This window comes from Oncorhynchus clarkii, chromosome 29, assembly GCF_045791955.1.
Source record: "Oncorhynchus clarkii lewisi isolate Uvic-CL-2024 chromosome 29, UVic_Ocla_1.0, whole genome shotgun sequence".
Classification (NCBI taxonomy): domain Eukaryota; kingdom Metazoa; phylum Chordata; class Actinopteri; order Salmoniformes; family Salmonidae; genus Oncorhynchus; species Oncorhynchus clarkii.
In genome coordinates, this window is record NC_092175.1 from 4,173,640 (window position 1) to 4,186,890 (window position 13,251).

At 45.3% G+C, this 13,251-nt stretch overlaps 31 non-coding genes across 31 annotated transcripts; all 31 read right to left on the bottom strand.

Moving 5' to 3' along the window:
* Nucleotides 1–172: 172 nt before the first annotated feature.
* On the bottom strand, nucleotides 173–244 carry trnad-guc (transfer RNA aspartic acid (anticodon GUC)). The gene has a single exon. It is a non-coding gene; the product is annotated as a tRNA-Asp (tRNA).
* Nucleotides 245–794: 550 nt separating this feature from the next.
* trnag-gcc (transfer RNA glycine (anticodon GCC)) lies at nucleotides 795–865 on the bottom strand. The gene has a single exon. It is a non-coding gene; the product is annotated as a tRNA-Gly (tRNA).
* A 112-nt stretch (nucleotides 866–977) lies between these two features.
* trnad-guc (transfer RNA aspartic acid (anticodon GUC)) lies at nucleotides 978–1,049 on the bottom strand. Its single transcript has one exon. It is a non-coding gene; the product is annotated as a tRNA-Asp (tRNA).
* Nucleotides 1,050–1,599: 550 nt separating this feature from the next.
* On the bottom strand, nucleotides 1,600–1,670 carry trnag-gcc (transfer RNA glycine (anticodon GCC)). The gene has a single exon. It is a non-coding gene; the product is annotated as a tRNA-Gly (tRNA).
* Nucleotides 1,671–1,784: 114 nt separating this feature from the next.
* trnad-guc (transfer RNA aspartic acid (anticodon GUC)) lies at nucleotides 1,785–1,856 on the bottom strand. The gene has a single exon. It is a non-coding gene; the product is annotated as a tRNA-Asp (tRNA).
* A 734-nt stretch (nucleotides 1,857–2,590) lies between these two features.
* Nucleotides 2,591–2,662, bottom strand: trnad-guc (transfer RNA aspartic acid (anticodon GUC)). Its single transcript has one exon. It is a non-coding gene; the product is annotated as a tRNA-Asp (tRNA).
* Nucleotides 2,663–3,212: 550 nt separating this feature from the next.
* On the bottom strand, nucleotides 3,213–3,283 carry trnag-gcc (transfer RNA glycine (anticodon GCC)). Its single transcript has one exon. It is a non-coding gene; the product is annotated as a tRNA-Gly (tRNA).
* Nucleotides 3,284–3,398: 115 nt separating this feature from the next.
* On the bottom strand, nucleotides 3,399–3,470 carry trnad-guc (transfer RNA aspartic acid (anticodon GUC)). The gene has a single exon. It is a non-coding gene; the product is annotated as a tRNA-Asp (tRNA).
* A 550-nt stretch (nucleotides 3,471–4,020) lies between these two features.
* Nucleotides 4,021–4,091, bottom strand: trnag-gcc (transfer RNA glycine (anticodon GCC)). The gene has a single exon. It is a non-coding gene; the product is annotated as a tRNA-Gly (tRNA).
* Nucleotides 4,092–4,204: 113 nt separating this feature from the next.
* On the bottom strand, nucleotides 4,205–4,276 carry trnad-guc (transfer RNA aspartic acid (anticodon GUC)). The gene has a single exon. It is a non-coding gene; the product is annotated as a tRNA-Asp (tRNA).
* Nucleotides 4,277–4,826: 550 nt separating this feature from the next.
* trnag-gcc (transfer RNA glycine (anticodon GCC)) lies at nucleotides 4,827–4,897 on the bottom strand. Its single transcript has one exon. It is a non-coding gene; the product is annotated as a tRNA-Gly (tRNA).
* A 113-nt stretch (nucleotides 4,898–5,010) lies between these two features.
* Nucleotides 5,011–5,082, bottom strand: trnad-guc (transfer RNA aspartic acid (anticodon GUC)). Its single transcript has one exon. It is a non-coding gene; the product is annotated as a tRNA-Asp (tRNA).
* A 550-nt stretch (nucleotides 5,083–5,632) lies between these two features.
* On the bottom strand, nucleotides 5,633–5,703 carry trnag-gcc (transfer RNA glycine (anticodon GCC)). The gene has a single exon. It is a non-coding gene; the product is annotated as a tRNA-Gly (tRNA).
* A 113-nt stretch (nucleotides 5,704–5,816) lies between these two features.
* trnad-guc (transfer RNA aspartic acid (anticodon GUC)) lies at nucleotides 5,817–5,888 on the bottom strand. The gene has a single exon. It is a non-coding gene; the product is annotated as a tRNA-Asp (tRNA).
* Nucleotides 5,889–6,438: 550 nt separating this feature from the next.
* Nucleotides 6,439–6,509, bottom strand: trnag-gcc (transfer RNA glycine (anticodon GCC)). Its single transcript has one exon. It is a non-coding gene; the product is annotated as a tRNA-Gly (tRNA).
* Nucleotides 6,510–6,622: 113 nt separating this feature from the next.
* trnad-guc (transfer RNA aspartic acid (anticodon GUC)) lies at nucleotides 6,623–6,694 on the bottom strand. The gene has a single exon. It is a non-coding gene; the product is annotated as a tRNA-Asp (tRNA).
* A 550-nt stretch (nucleotides 6,695–7,244) lies between these two features.
* trnag-gcc (transfer RNA glycine (anticodon GCC)) lies at nucleotides 7,245–7,315 on the bottom strand. The gene has a single exon. It is a non-coding gene; the product is annotated as a tRNA-Gly (tRNA).
* A 113-nt stretch (nucleotides 7,316–7,428) lies between these two features.
* trnad-guc (transfer RNA aspartic acid (anticodon GUC)) lies at nucleotides 7,429–7,500 on the bottom strand. Its single transcript has one exon. It is a non-coding gene; the product is annotated as a tRNA-Asp (tRNA).
* Nucleotides 7,501–8,234: 734 nt separating this feature from the next.
* trnad-guc (transfer RNA aspartic acid (anticodon GUC)) lies at nucleotides 8,235–8,306 on the bottom strand. Its single transcript has one exon. It is a non-coding gene; the product is annotated as a tRNA-Asp (tRNA).
* Nucleotides 8,307–8,856: 550 nt separating this feature from the next.
* trnag-gcc (transfer RNA glycine (anticodon GCC)) lies at nucleotides 8,857–8,927 on the bottom strand. Its single transcript has one exon. It is a non-coding gene; the product is annotated as a tRNA-Gly (tRNA).
* A 113-nt stretch (nucleotides 8,928–9,040) lies between these two features.
* On the bottom strand, nucleotides 9,041–9,112 carry trnad-guc (transfer RNA aspartic acid (anticodon GUC)). The gene has a single exon. It is a non-coding gene; the product is annotated as a tRNA-Asp (tRNA).
* A 550-nt stretch (nucleotides 9,113–9,662) lies between these two features.
* trnag-gcc (transfer RNA glycine (anticodon GCC)) lies at nucleotides 9,663–9,733 on the bottom strand. The gene has a single exon. It is a non-coding gene; the product is annotated as a tRNA-Gly (tRNA).
* A 113-nt stretch (nucleotides 9,734–9,846) lies between these two features.
* On the bottom strand, nucleotides 9,847–9,918 carry trnad-guc (transfer RNA aspartic acid (anticodon GUC)). The gene has a single exon. It is a non-coding gene; the product is annotated as a tRNA-Asp (tRNA).
* Nucleotides 9,919–10,468: 550 nt separating this feature from the next.
* Nucleotides 10,469–10,539, bottom strand: trnag-gcc (transfer RNA glycine (anticodon GCC)). Its single transcript has one exon. It is a non-coding gene; the product is annotated as a tRNA-Gly (tRNA).
* Nucleotides 10,540–10,652: 113 nt separating this feature from the next.
* trnad-guc (transfer RNA aspartic acid (anticodon GUC)) lies at nucleotides 10,653–10,724 on the bottom strand. Its single transcript has one exon. It is a non-coding gene; the product is annotated as a tRNA-Asp (tRNA).
* A 550-nt stretch (nucleotides 10,725–11,274) lies between these two features.
* On the bottom strand, nucleotides 11,275–11,345 carry trnag-gcc (transfer RNA glycine (anticodon GCC)). The gene has a single exon. It is a non-coding gene; the product is annotated as a tRNA-Gly (tRNA).
* Nucleotides 11,346–11,458: 113 nt separating this feature from the next.
* On the bottom strand, nucleotides 11,459–11,530 carry trnad-guc (transfer RNA aspartic acid (anticodon GUC)). Its single transcript has one exon. It is a non-coding gene; the product is annotated as a tRNA-Asp (tRNA).
* Nucleotides 11,531–12,080: 550 nt separating this feature from the next.
* On the bottom strand, nucleotides 12,081–12,151 carry trnag-gcc (transfer RNA glycine (anticodon GCC)). The gene has a single exon. It is a non-coding gene; the product is annotated as a tRNA-Gly (tRNA).
* A 113-nt stretch (nucleotides 12,152–12,264) lies between these two features.
* Nucleotides 12,265–12,336, bottom strand: trnad-guc (transfer RNA aspartic acid (anticodon GUC)). The gene has a single exon. It is a non-coding gene; the product is annotated as a tRNA-Asp (tRNA).
* A 544-nt stretch (nucleotides 12,337–12,880) lies between these two features.
* On the bottom strand, nucleotides 12,881–12,951 carry trnag-gcc (transfer RNA glycine (anticodon GCC)). Its single transcript has one exon. It is a non-coding gene; the product is annotated as a tRNA-Gly (tRNA).
* A 113-nt stretch (nucleotides 12,952–13,064) lies between these two features.
* Nucleotides 13,065–13,136, bottom strand: trnad-guc (transfer RNA aspartic acid (anticodon GUC)). The gene has a single exon. It is a non-coding gene; the product is annotated as a tRNA-Asp (tRNA).
* Nucleotides 13,137–13,251: the final 115 nt, after the last annotated feature.

The following is a 13,251-nucleotide window of genomic DNA, read 5'->3' on the forward strand; positions in this document are numbered from 1 at the left end:
GGAATCGAAGCCGGGCCTCCCGCAGGGCAGGCGAGAATTCTACCACTGAACAACCAATGCCTTGGAATACTGAGATAATGCTGGAAATCGTATCATAAAGCTTTATCTCCAAGCATATTTTTCGCATAGTGGGCTCAGCTACATTGTTCACCCTAAAAAAAAGCAGTCCTTTCTCCCCGTCGGGGAATTGAACCCCGGTCTCCCGCGTGACAGGCGGGGATACTCACCACTATACTAACGAGGAGCTGGTGTGGAGGACGTTTGAAAAAACGTGGAGCATTGGTACTAACTATACGTTGGCAGTGTTGGGCTTTAACACTTCTAACCAAAACATCTGTATAGACTGAATAGTTGGAGCTAGAAACTACTGTGACCCCTCTATGGAAAGCTGGGACTCTCACGAACACGTACATGTAATCGATTTCGCTCTATACCACTCACAGGCCACACACTCGTAGTTAGAAGGTGACGCGTTTGTGGGATGTCCCAGGACATTGTCACAAATGCCAAACTCAAGACAGTTGTCGATGACTAGTTGGTTACTCGTTTCCCATTTAACAACTAAAGCCTTGCACAAAGTAAATCACCTCACACACTGGACATCTACAATGGATTCACCAAAGTCTTCTGAGAATGAGTAAAAGTCCAAACTGAAAATGAAAGCAAAGTCAGATTTTTCAAGAGTCAGTTGAGATTTCGACCAAGACCAGAGATTTCTGTTGGCCTGGCAATCGAGCACAGATTTCTTCCTCAGGGGTTTGCATACTTCTCGAAATTACATGTTCAAAACATCCTGCATTGGCCGGGAATCGAAGCCGGGCCTCCCGCAGGGCAGGCGAGAATTCTACCACTGAACAACCAATGCCTTGGAATACTGAGATAATGCTGGAAATCGTATCATAAAGCTTTATCTCCAAGCATATTTTTCGCATAGTGGGCTCAGCTACATTGTTCACCCTAAAAAAAAGCAGTCCTTTCTCCCCGTCGGGGAATTGAACCCCGGTCTCCCGCGTGACAGGCGGGGATACTCACCACTATACTAACGAGGAGCTGGTGTGGAGGACGTTTGAAAAAACGTGGAGCATTGGTACTAACTATACGTTGGCAGTGTTGGGCTTTAACACTTCTAACCAAAACATCTGTATAGACTGAATAGTTGGAGCTAGAAACTACTGTGACCCCTCTATGGAAAGCTGGGACTCTCACGAACACGTACATGTAATCGATTTCGCTCTATACCACTCACAGGCCACACACTCGTAGTTAGAAGGTGACGCGTTTGTGGGATGTCCCAGGACATTGTCACAAATGCCAAACTCAAGACAGTTGTCGATGACTAGTTGGTTACTCGTTTCCCATTTAACAACTAAAGCCTTGCACAAAGTAAATCACCTCACACACTGGACATCTACAATGGATTCACCAAAGTCTTCTGAGAATGAGTAAAAGTCCAAACTGAAAATGAAAGCAAAGTCAGATTTTTCAAGAGTCAGTTGAGATTTCGACCAAGACCAGAGATTTCTGTTGGCCTGGCAATCGAGCACAGATTTCTTCCTCAGGGGTTTGCATACTTCTCGAAATTACATGTTCAAAACATCCTGCATTGGCCGGGAATCGAAGCCGGGCCTCCCGCAGGGCAGGCGAGAATTCTACCACTGAACAACCAATGCCTTGGAATACTGAGATAATGCTGGAAATCGTATCATAAAGCTTTATCTCCAAGCATATTTTTCGCATAGTGGGCTCAGCTACATTGTTCACCCTAAAAAAAAAAGCAGTCCTTTCTCCCCGTCGGGGAATTGAACCCCGGTCTCCCGCGTGACAGGCGGGGATACTCACCACTATACTAACGAGGAGCTGGTGTGGAGGACGTTTGAAAAAACGTGGAGCATTGGTACTAACTATACGTTGGCAGTGTTGGGCTTTAACACTTCTAACCAAAACATCTGTATAGACTGAATAGTTGGAGCTAGAAACTACTGTGACCCCTCTATGGAAAGCTGGGACTCTCACGAACACGTACATGTAATCGATTTCGCTCTATACCACTCACAGGCCACACACTCGTAGTTAGAAGGTGACGCGTTTGTGGGATGTCCCAGGACATTGTCACAAATGCCAAACTCAAGACAGTTGTCGATGACTAGTTGGTTACTCGTTTCCCATTTAACAACTAAAGCCTTGCACAAAGTAAATCACCTCACACACTGGACATCTACAATGGATTCACCAAAGTCTTCTGAGAATGAGTAAAAGTCCAAACTGAAAATGAAAGCAAAGTCAGATTTTTCAAGAGTCAGTTGAGATTTCGACCAAGACCAGAGATTTCTGTTGGCCTGGCAATCGAGCACAGATTTCTTCCTCAGGGGTTTGCATACTTCTCGAAATTACATGTTCAAAACATCCTGCATTGGCCGGGAATCGAAGCCGGGCCTCCCGCGTGGCAGGGGAGAATTCTACCACTGAACAACCAATGCCTTGGAATACTGAGATAATGCTGGAAATCGTATCATAAAGCTTTATCTCCAAGCATATTTTTCGCATAGTGGGCTCAGCTACATTGTTCACCCTAAAAAAAAAGCAGTCCTTTCTCCCCGTCGGGGAATTGAACCCCGGTCTCCCGCGTGACAGGCGGGGATACTCACCACTATACTAACGAGGAGCTGGTGTGGAGGACGTTTGAAAAAACGTGGAGCATTGGTACTAACTATACGTTGGCAGTGTTGGGCTTTAACACTTCTAACCAAAACATCTGTATAGACTGAATAGTTGGAGCTAGAAACTACTGTGACCCCTCTATGGAAAGCTGGGACTCTCACGAACACGTACATGTAATCGATTTCGCTCTATACCACTCACAGGCCACACACTCGTAGTTAGAAGGTGACGCGTTTGTGGGATGTCCCAGGACATTGTCACAAATGCCAAACTCAAGACAGTTGTCGATGACTAGTTGGTTACTCGTTTCCCATTTAACAACTAAAGCCTTGCACAAAGTAAATCACCTCACACACTGGACATCTACAATGGATTCACCAAAGTCTTCTGAGAATGAGTAAAAGTCCAAACTGAAAATGAAAGCAAAGTCAGATTTTTCAAGAGTCAGTTGAGATTTCGACCAAGACCAGAGATTTCTGTTGGCCTGGCAATCGAGCACAGATTTCTTCCTCAGGGGTTTGCATACTTCTCGAAATTACATGTTCAAAACATCCTGCATTGGCCGGGAATCGAACCCGGGCCTCCCGCGTGGCAGGGGAGAATTCTACCACTGAACAACCAATGCCTTGGAATACTGAGATAATGCTGGAAATCGTATCATAAAGCTTTATCTCCAAGCATATTTTTCGCATAGTGGGCTCAGCTACATTGTTCACCCTAAAAAAAAAAAGCAGTCCTTTCTCCCCGTCGGGGAATTGAACCCCGGTCTCCCGCGTGACAGGCGGGGATACTCACCACTATACTAACGAGGAGCTGGTGTGGAGGACGTTTGAAAAAACGTGGAGCATTGGTACTAACTATACGTTGGCAGTGTTGGGCTTTAACACTTCTAACCAAAACATCTGTATAGACTGAATAGTTGGAGCTAGAAACTACTGTGACCCCTCTATGGAAAGCTGGGACTCTCACGAACACGTACATGTAATCGATTTCGCTCTATACCACTCACAGGCCACACACTCGTAGTTAGAAGGTGACGCGTTTGTGGGATGTCCCAGGACATTGTCACAAATGCCAAACTCAAGACAGTTGTCGATGACTAGTTGGTTACTCGTTTCCCATTTAACAACTAAAGCCTTGCACAAAGTAAATCACCTCACACACTGGACATCTACAATGGATTCACCAAAGTCTTCTGAGAATGAGTAAAAGTCCAAACTGAAAATGAAAGCAAAGTCAGATTTTTCAAGAGTCAGTTGAGATTTCGACCAAGACCAGAGATTTCTGTTGGCCTGGCAATCGAGCACAGATTTCTTCCTCAGGGGTTTGCATACTTCTCGAAATTACATGTTCAAAACATCCTGCATTGGCCGGGAATCGAACCCGGGCCTCCCGCGTGGCAGGCGAGAATTCTACCACTGAACAACCAATGCCTTGGAATACTGAGATAATGCTGGAAATCGTATCATAAAGCTTTATCTCCAAGCATATTTTTCGCATAGTGGGCTCAGCTACATTGTTCACCCTAAAAAAAAAGCAGTCCTTTCTCCCCGTCGGGGAATTGAACCCCGGTCTCCCGCGTGACAGGCGGGGATACTCACCACTATACTAACGAGGAGCTGGTGTGGAGGACGTTTGAAAAAACGTGGAGCATTGGTACTAACTATACGTTGGCAGTGTTGGGCTTTAACACTTCTAACCAAAACATCTGTATAGACTGAATAGTTGGAGCTAGAAACTACTGTGACCCCTCTATGGAAAGCTGGGACTCTCACGAACACGTACATGTAATCGATTTCGCTCTATACCACTCACAGGCCACACACTCGTAGTTAGAAGGTGACGCGTTTGTGGGATGTCCCAGGACATTGTCACAAATGCCAAACTCAAGACAGTTGTCGATGACTAGTTGGTTACTCGTTTCCCATTTAACAACTAAAGCCTTGCACAAAGTAAATCACCTCACACACTGGACATCTACAATGGATTCACCAAAGTCTTCTGAGAATGAGTAAAAGTCCAAACTGAAAATGAAAGCAAAGTCAGATTTTTCAAGAGTCAGTTGAGATTTCGACCAAGACCAGAGATTTCTGTTGGCCTGGCAATCGAGCACAGATTTCTTCCTCAGGGGTTTGCATACTTCTCGAAATTACATGTTCAAAACATCCTGCATTGGCCGGGAATCGAACCCGGGCCTCCCGCGTGGCAGGCGAGAATTCTACCACTGAACAACCAATGCCTTGGAATACTGAGATAATGCTGGAAATCGTATCATAAAGCTTTATCTCCAAGCATATTTTTCGCATAGTGGGCTCAGCTACATTGTTCACCCTAAAAAAAAAGCAGTCCTTTCTCCCCGTCGGGGAATTGAACCCCGGTCTCCCGCGTGACAGGCGGGGATACTCACCACTATACTAACGAGGAGCTGGTGTGGAGGACGTTTGAAAAAACGTGGAGCATTGGTACTAACTATACGTTGGCAGTGTTGGGCTTTAACACTTCTAACCAAAACATCTGTATAGACTGAATAGTTGGAGCTAGAAACTACTGTGACCCCTCTATGGAAAGCTGGGACTCTCACGAACACGTACATGTAATCGATTTCGCTCTATACCACTCACAGGCCACACACTCGTAGTTAGAAGGTGACGCGTTTGTGGGATGTCCCAGGACATTGTCACAAATGCCAAACTCAAGACAGTTGTCGATGACTAGTTGGTTACTCGTTTCCCATTTAACAACTAAAGCCTTGCACAAAGTAAATCACCTCACACACTGGACATCTACAATGGATTCACCAAAGTCTTCTGAGAATGAGTAAAAGTCCAAACTGAAAATGAAAGCAAAGTCAGATTTTTCAAGAGTCAGTTGAGATTTCGACCAAGACCAGAGATTTCTGTTGGCCTGGCAATCGAGCACAGATTTCTTCCTCAGGGGTTTGCATACTTCTCGAAATTACATGTTCAAAACATCCTGCATTGGCCGGGAATCGAACCCGGGCCTCCCGCGTGGCAGGCGAGAATTCTACCACTGAACAACCAATGCCTTGGAATACTGAGATAATGCTGGAAATCGTATCATAAAGCTTTATCTCCAAGCATATTTTTCGCATAGTGGGCTCAGCTACATTGTTCACCCTAAAAAAAAAGCAGTCCTTTCTCCCCGTCGGGGAATTGAACCCCGGTCTCCCGCGTGACAGGCGGGGATACTCACCACTATACTAACGAGGAGCTGGTGTGGAGGACGTTTGAAAAAACGTGGAGCATTGGTACTAACTATACGTTGGCAGTGTTGGGCTTTAACACTTCTAACCAAAACATCTGTATAGACTGAATAGTTGGAGCTAGAAACTACTGTGACCCCTCTATGGAAAGCTGGGACTCTCACGAACACGTACATGTAATCGATTTCGCTCTATACCACTCACAGGCCACACACTCGTAGTTAGAAGGTGACGCGTTTGTGGGATGTCCCAGGACATTGTCACAAATGCCAAACTCAAGACAGTTGTCGATGACTAGTTGGTTACTCGTTTCCCATTTAACAACTAAAGCCTTGCACAAAGTAAATCACCTCACACACTGGACATCTACAATGGATTCACCAAAGTCTTCTGAGAATGAGTAAAAGTCCAAACTGAAAATGAAAGCAAAGTCAGATTTTTCAAGAGTCAGTTGAGATTTCGACCAAGACCAGAGATTTCTGTTGGCCTGGCAATCGAGCACAGATTTCTTCCTCAGGGGTTTGCATACTTCTCGAAATTACATGTTCAAAACATCCTGCATTGGCCGGGAATCGAACCCGGGCCTCCCGCGTGGCAGGCGAGAATTCTACCACTGAACAACCAATGCCTTGGAATACTGAGATAATGCTGGAAATCGTATCATAAAGCTTTATCTCCAAGCATATTTTTCGCATAGTGGGCTCAGCTACATTGTTCACCCTAAAAAAAAAGCAGTCCTTTCTCCCCGTCGGGGAATTGAACCCCGGTCTCCCGCGTGACAGGCGGGGATACTCACCACTATACTAACGAGGAGCTGGTGTGGAGGACGTTTGAAAAAACGTGGAGCATTGGTACTAACTATACGTTGGCAGTGTTGGGCTTTAACACTTCTAACCAAAACATCTGTATAGACTGAATAGTTGGAGCTAGAAACTACTGTGACCCCTCTATGGAAAGCTGGGACTCTCACGAACACGTACATGTAATCGATTTCGCTCTATACCACTCACAGGCCACACACTCGTAGTTAGAAGGTGACGCGTTTGTGGGATGTCCCAGGACATTGTCACAAATGCCAAACTCAAGACAGTTGTCGATGACTAGTTGGTTACTCGTTTCCCATTTAACAACTAAAGCCTTGCACAAAGTAAATCACCTCACACACTGGACATCTACAATGGATTCACCAAAGTCTTCTGAGAATGAGTAAAAGTCCAAACTGAAAATGAAAGCAAAGTCAGATTTTTCAAGAGTCAGTTGAGATTTCGACCAAGACCAGAGATTTCTGTTGGCCTGGCAATCGAGCACAGATTTCTTCCTCAGGGGTTTGCATACTTCTCGAAATTACATGTTCAAAACATCCTGCATTGGCCGGGAATCGAACCCGGGCCTCCCGCGTGGCAGGCGAGAATTCTACCACTGAACAACCAATGCCTTGGAATACTGAGATAATGCTGGAAATCGTATCATAAAGCTTTATCTCCAAGCATATTTTTCGCATAGTGGGCTCAGCTACATTGTTCACCCTAAAAAAAAAGCAGTCCTTTCTCCCCGTCGGGGAATTGAACCCCGGTCTCCCGCGTGACAGGCGGGGATACTCACCACTATACTAACGAGGAGCTGGTGTGGAGGACGTTTGAAAAAACGTGGAGCATTGGTACTAACTATACGTTGGCAGTGTTGGGCTTTAACACTTCTAACCAAAACATCTGTATAGACTGAATAGTTGGAGCTAGAAACTACTGTGACCCCTCTATGGAAAGCTGGGACTCTCACGAACACGTACATGTAATCGATTTCGCTCTATACCACTCACAGGCCACACACTCGTAGTTAGAAGGTGACGCGTTTGTGGGATGTCCCAGGACATTGTCACAAATGCCAAACTCAAGACAGTTGTCGATGACTAGTTGGTTACTCGTTTCCCATTTAACAACTAAAGCCTTGCACAAAGTAAATCACCTCACACACTGGACATCTACAATGGATTCACCAAAGTCTTCTGAGAATGAGTAAAAGTCCAAACTGAAAATGAAAGCAAAGTCAGATTTTTCAAGAGTCAGTTGAGATTTCGACCAAGACCAGAGATTTCTGTTGGCCTGGCAATCGAGCACAGATTTCTTCCTCAGGGGTTTGCATACTTCTCGAAATTACATGTTCAAAACATCCTGCATTGGCCGGGAATCGAAGCCGGGCCTCCCGCGTGGCAGGGGAGAATTCTACCACTGAACAACCAATGCCTTGGAATACTGAGATAATGCTGGAAATCGTATCATAAAGCTTTATCTCCAAGCATATTTTTCGCATAGTGGGCTCAGCTACATTGTTCACCCTAAAAAAAAAGCAGTCCTTTCTCCCCGTCGGGGAATTGAACCCCGGTCTCCCGCGTGACAGGCGGGGATACTCACCACTATACTAACGAGGAGCTGGTGTGGAGGACGTTTGAAAAAACGTGGAGCATTGGTACTAACTATACGTTGGCAGTGTTGGGCTTTAACACTTCTAACCAAAACATCTGTATAGACTGAATAGTTGGAGCTAGAAACTACTGTGACCCCTCTATGGAAAGCTGGGACTCTCACGAACACGTACATGTAATCGATTTCGCTCTATACCACTCACAGGCCACACACTCGTAGTTAGAAGGTGACGCGTTTGTGGGATGTCCCAGGACATTGTCACAAATGCCAAACTCAAGACAGTTGTCGATGACTAGTTGGTTACTCGTTTCCCATTTAACAACTAAAGCCTTGCACAAAGTAAATCACCTCACACACTGGACATCTACAATGGATTCACCAAAGTCTTCTGAGAATGAGTAAAAGTCCAAACTGAAAATGAAAGCAAAGTCAGATTTTTCAAGAGTCAGTTGAGATTTCGACCAAGACCAGAGATTTCTGTTGGCCTGGCAATCGAGCACAGATTTCTTCCTCAGGGGTTTGCATACTTCTCGAAATTACATGTTCAAAACATCCTGCATTGGCCGGGAATCGAACCCGGGCCTCCCGCGTGGCAGGCGAGAATTCTACCACTGAACAACCAATGCCTTGGAATACTGAGATAATGCTGGAAATCGTATCATAAAGCTTTATCTCCAAGCATATTTTTCGCATAGTGGGCTCAGCTACATTGTTCACCCTAAAAAAAAAGCAGTCCTTTCTCCCCGTCGGGGAATTGAACCCCGGTCTCCCGCGTGACAGGCGGGGATACTCACCACTATACTAACGAGGAGCTGGTGTGGAGGACGTTTGAAAAAACGTGGAGCATTGGTACTAACTATACGTTGGCAGTGTTGGGCTTTAACACTTCTAACCAAAACATCTGTATAGACTGAATAGTTGGAGCTAGAAACTACTGTGACCCCTCTATGGAAAGCTGGGACTCTCACGAACACGTACATGTAATCGATTTCGCTCTATACCACTCACAGGCCACACACTCGTAGTTAGAAGGTGACGCGTTTGTGGGATGTCCCAGGACATTGTCACAAATGCCAAACTCAAGACAGTTGTCGATGACTAGTTGGTTACTCGTTTCCCATTTAACAACTAAAGCCTTGCACAAAGTAAATCACCTCACACACTGGACATCTACAATGGATTCACCAAAGTCTTCTGAGAATGAGTAAATGTCCAAACTGAAAATGAAAGCAAAGTCAGATTTTTCAAGAGTCAGTTGAGATTTCGACCAAGACCAGAGATTTCTGTTGGCCTGGCAATCGAGCACAGATTTCTTCCTCAGGGGTTTGCATACTTCTCGAAATTACATGTTCAAAACATCCTGCATTGGCCGGGAATCGAACCCGGGCCTCCCGCGTGGCAGGCGAGAATTCTACCACTGAACAACCAATGCCTTGGAATACTGAGATAATGCTGGAAATCGTATCATAAAGCTTTATCTCCAAGCATATTTTTCGCATAGTGGGCTCAGCTACATTGTTCACCCTAAAAAAAAAGCAGTCCTTTCTCCCCGTCGGGGAATTGAACCCCGGTCTCCCGCGTGACAGGCGGGGATACTCACCACTATACTAACGAGGAGCTGGTGTGGAGGACGTTTGAAAAAACGTGGAGCATTGGTACTAACTATACGTTGGCAGTGTTGGGCTTTAACACTTCTAACCAAAACATCTGTATAGACTGAATAGTTGGAGCTAGAAACTACTGTGACCCCTCTATGGAAAGCTGGGACTCTCACGAACACGTACATGTAATCGATTTCGCTCTATACCACTCACAGGCCACACACTCGTAGTTAGAAGGTGACGCGTTTGTGGGATGTCCCAGGACATTGTCACAAATGCCAAACTCAAGACAGTTGTCGATGACTAGTTGGTTACTCGTTTCCCATTTAACAACTAAAGCCTTGCACAAAGTAAATCACCTCACACACTGGACATCTACAATGGATTCACCAAAGTCTTCTGAGAATGAGTAAATGTCCAAACTGAAAATGAAAGCAAAGTCAGATTTTTCAAGAGTCAGTTGAGATTTCGACCAAGACCAGAGATTTCTGTTGGCCTGGCAATCGAGCACAGATTTCTTCCTCAGGGGTTTGCATACTTCTCGAAATTACATGTTCAAAACATCCTGCATTGGCCGGGAATCGAACCCGGGCCTCCCGCGTGGCAGGCGAGAATTCTACCACTGAACAACCAATGCCTTGGAATACTGAGATAATGCTGGAAATCGTATCATAAAGCTTTATCTCCAAGCATATTTTTCGCATAGTGGGCTCAGCTACATTGTTCACCCTAAAAAAAAAGCAGTCCTTTCTCCCCGTCGGGGAATTGAACCCCGGTCTCCCGCGTGACAGGCGGGGATACTCACCACTATACTAACGAGGAGCTGGTGTGGAGGACGTTTGAAAAAACGTGGAGCATTGGTACTAACTATACGTTGGCAGTGTTGGGCTTTAACACTTCTAACCAAAACATCTGTATAGACTGAATAGTTGGAGCTAGAAACTACTGTGACCCCTCTATGGAAAGCTGGGACTCTCACGAACACGTACATGTAATCGATTTCGCTCTATACCACTCACAGGCCACACACTCGTAGTTAGAAGGTGACGCGTTTGTGGGATGTCCCAGGACATTGTCACAAATGCCAAACTCAAGACAGTTGTCGATGACTAGTTGGTTACTCGTTTCCCATTTAACAACTAAAGCCTTGCACAAAGTAAATCACCTCACACACTGGACATCTACAATGGATTCACCAAAGTCTTCTGAGAATGAGTAAATGTCCAAACTGAAAATGAAAGCAAAGTCAGATTTTTCAAGAGTCAGTTGAGATTTCGACCAAGACCAGAGATTTCTGTTGGCCTGGCAATCGAGCACAGATTTCTTCCTCAGGGGTTTGCATACTTCTCGAAATTACATGTTCAAAACATCCTGCATTGGCCGGGAATCGAACCCGGGCCTCCCGCGTGGCAGGCGAGAATTCTACCACTGAACAACCAATGCCTTGGAATACTGAGATAATGCTGGAAATCATATCATAAAGCTTTATCTCCAAGCATATTTTTCGCATAGTGGGCTCAGCTACATTGTTCACCCTAAAAAAAAAGCAGTCCTTTCTCCCCGTCGGGGAATTGAACCCCGGTCTCCCGCGTGACAGGCGGGGATACTCACCACTATACTAACGAGGAGCTGGTGTGGAGGACGTTTGAAAAAACGTGGAGCATTGGTACTAACTATACGTTGGCAGTGTTGGGCTTTAACACTTCTAACCAAAACATCTGTATAGACTGAATAGTTGGAGCTAGAAACTACTGTGACCCCTCTATGGAAAGCTGGGACTCTCACGAACACGTACATGTAATCGATTTCGCTCTATACCACTCACAGGCCACACACTCGTAGTTAGAAGGTGACGCGTTTGTGGGATGTCCCAGGACATTGTCACAAATGCCAAACTCAAGACAGTTGTCGATGACTAGTTGGTTACTCGTTTCCCATTTAACAACTAAAGCCTTGCACAAAGTAAATCACCTCACACACTGGACATCTACAATGGATTCACCAAAGTCTTCTGAGAATGAGTAAATGTCCAAACTGAAAATGAAAGCAAAGTCAGATTTTTCAAGAGTCAGTTGAGATTTCGACCAAGACCAGAGATTTCTGTTGGCCTGGCAATCGAGCACAGATTTCTTCCTCAGGGGTTTGCATACTTCTCGAAATTACATGTTCAAAACATCCTGCATTGGCCGGGAATCGAACCCGGGCCTCCCGCGTGGCAGGCGAGAATTCTACCACTGAACAACCAATGCCTTGGAATACTGAGATAATGCTGGAAATCATATCATAAAGCTTTATCTCCAAGCATATTTTTCGCATAGTGGGCTCAGCTACATTGTTCACCCTAAAAAAAAAGCAGTCCTTTCTCCCCGTCGGGGAATTGAACCCCGGTCTCCCGCGTGACAGGCGGGGATACTCACCACTATACTAACGAGGAGCTGGTGTGGAGGACGTTTGAAAAAACGTGGAGCATTGGTACTAACTATACGTTGGCAGTGTTGGGCTTTAACACTTCTAACCAAAACATCTGTATAGACTGAATAGTTGGAGCTAGAAACTACTGTGACCCCTCTATGGAAAGCTGGGACTCTCACGTACATGTAATCGATTTCGCTCTATACCACTCACAGGCCACACACTCGTAGTTAGAAGGTGACGCGTTTGTGGGATGTCCCAGGACATTGTCAAAAATGCCAAACTCAAGACAGTTGTCGATGACTAGTTGGTTACTCGTTTCCCATTTAACAACTAAAGCCTTGCACAAAGTAAATCACCTCACACACTGGACATCTACAATGGATTCACCAAAGTCTTCTGAGAATGAGTAAATGTCCAAACTGAAAATGAAAGCAAAGTCAGATTTTTCAAGAGTCAGTTGAGATTTCGACCAAGACCAGAGATTTCTGTTGGCCTGGCAATCGAGCACAGATTTCTTCCTCAGGGGTTTGCATACTTCTCGAAATTACATGTTCAAAACATCCTGCATTGGCCGGGAATCGAACCCGGGCCTCCCGCGTGGCAGGCGAGAATTCTACCACTGAACAACCAATGCCTTGGAATACTGAGATAATGCTGGAAATCATATCATAAAGCTTTATCTCCAAGCATATTTTTCGCATAGTGGGCTCAGCTACATTGTTCACCCTAAAAAAAAAGCAGTCCTTTCTCCCCGTCGGGGAATTGAACCCCGGTCTCCCGCGTGACAGGCGGGGATACTCACCACTATACTAACGAGGAGCTGGTGTGGAGGACGTTTGAAAAAACGTGGAGCATTGGTACTAACTATACGTTGGCAGTGTTGGGCTTTAACACTTCTAACCAAAACATCTGTATAGACTGAATAGTTGGAGCT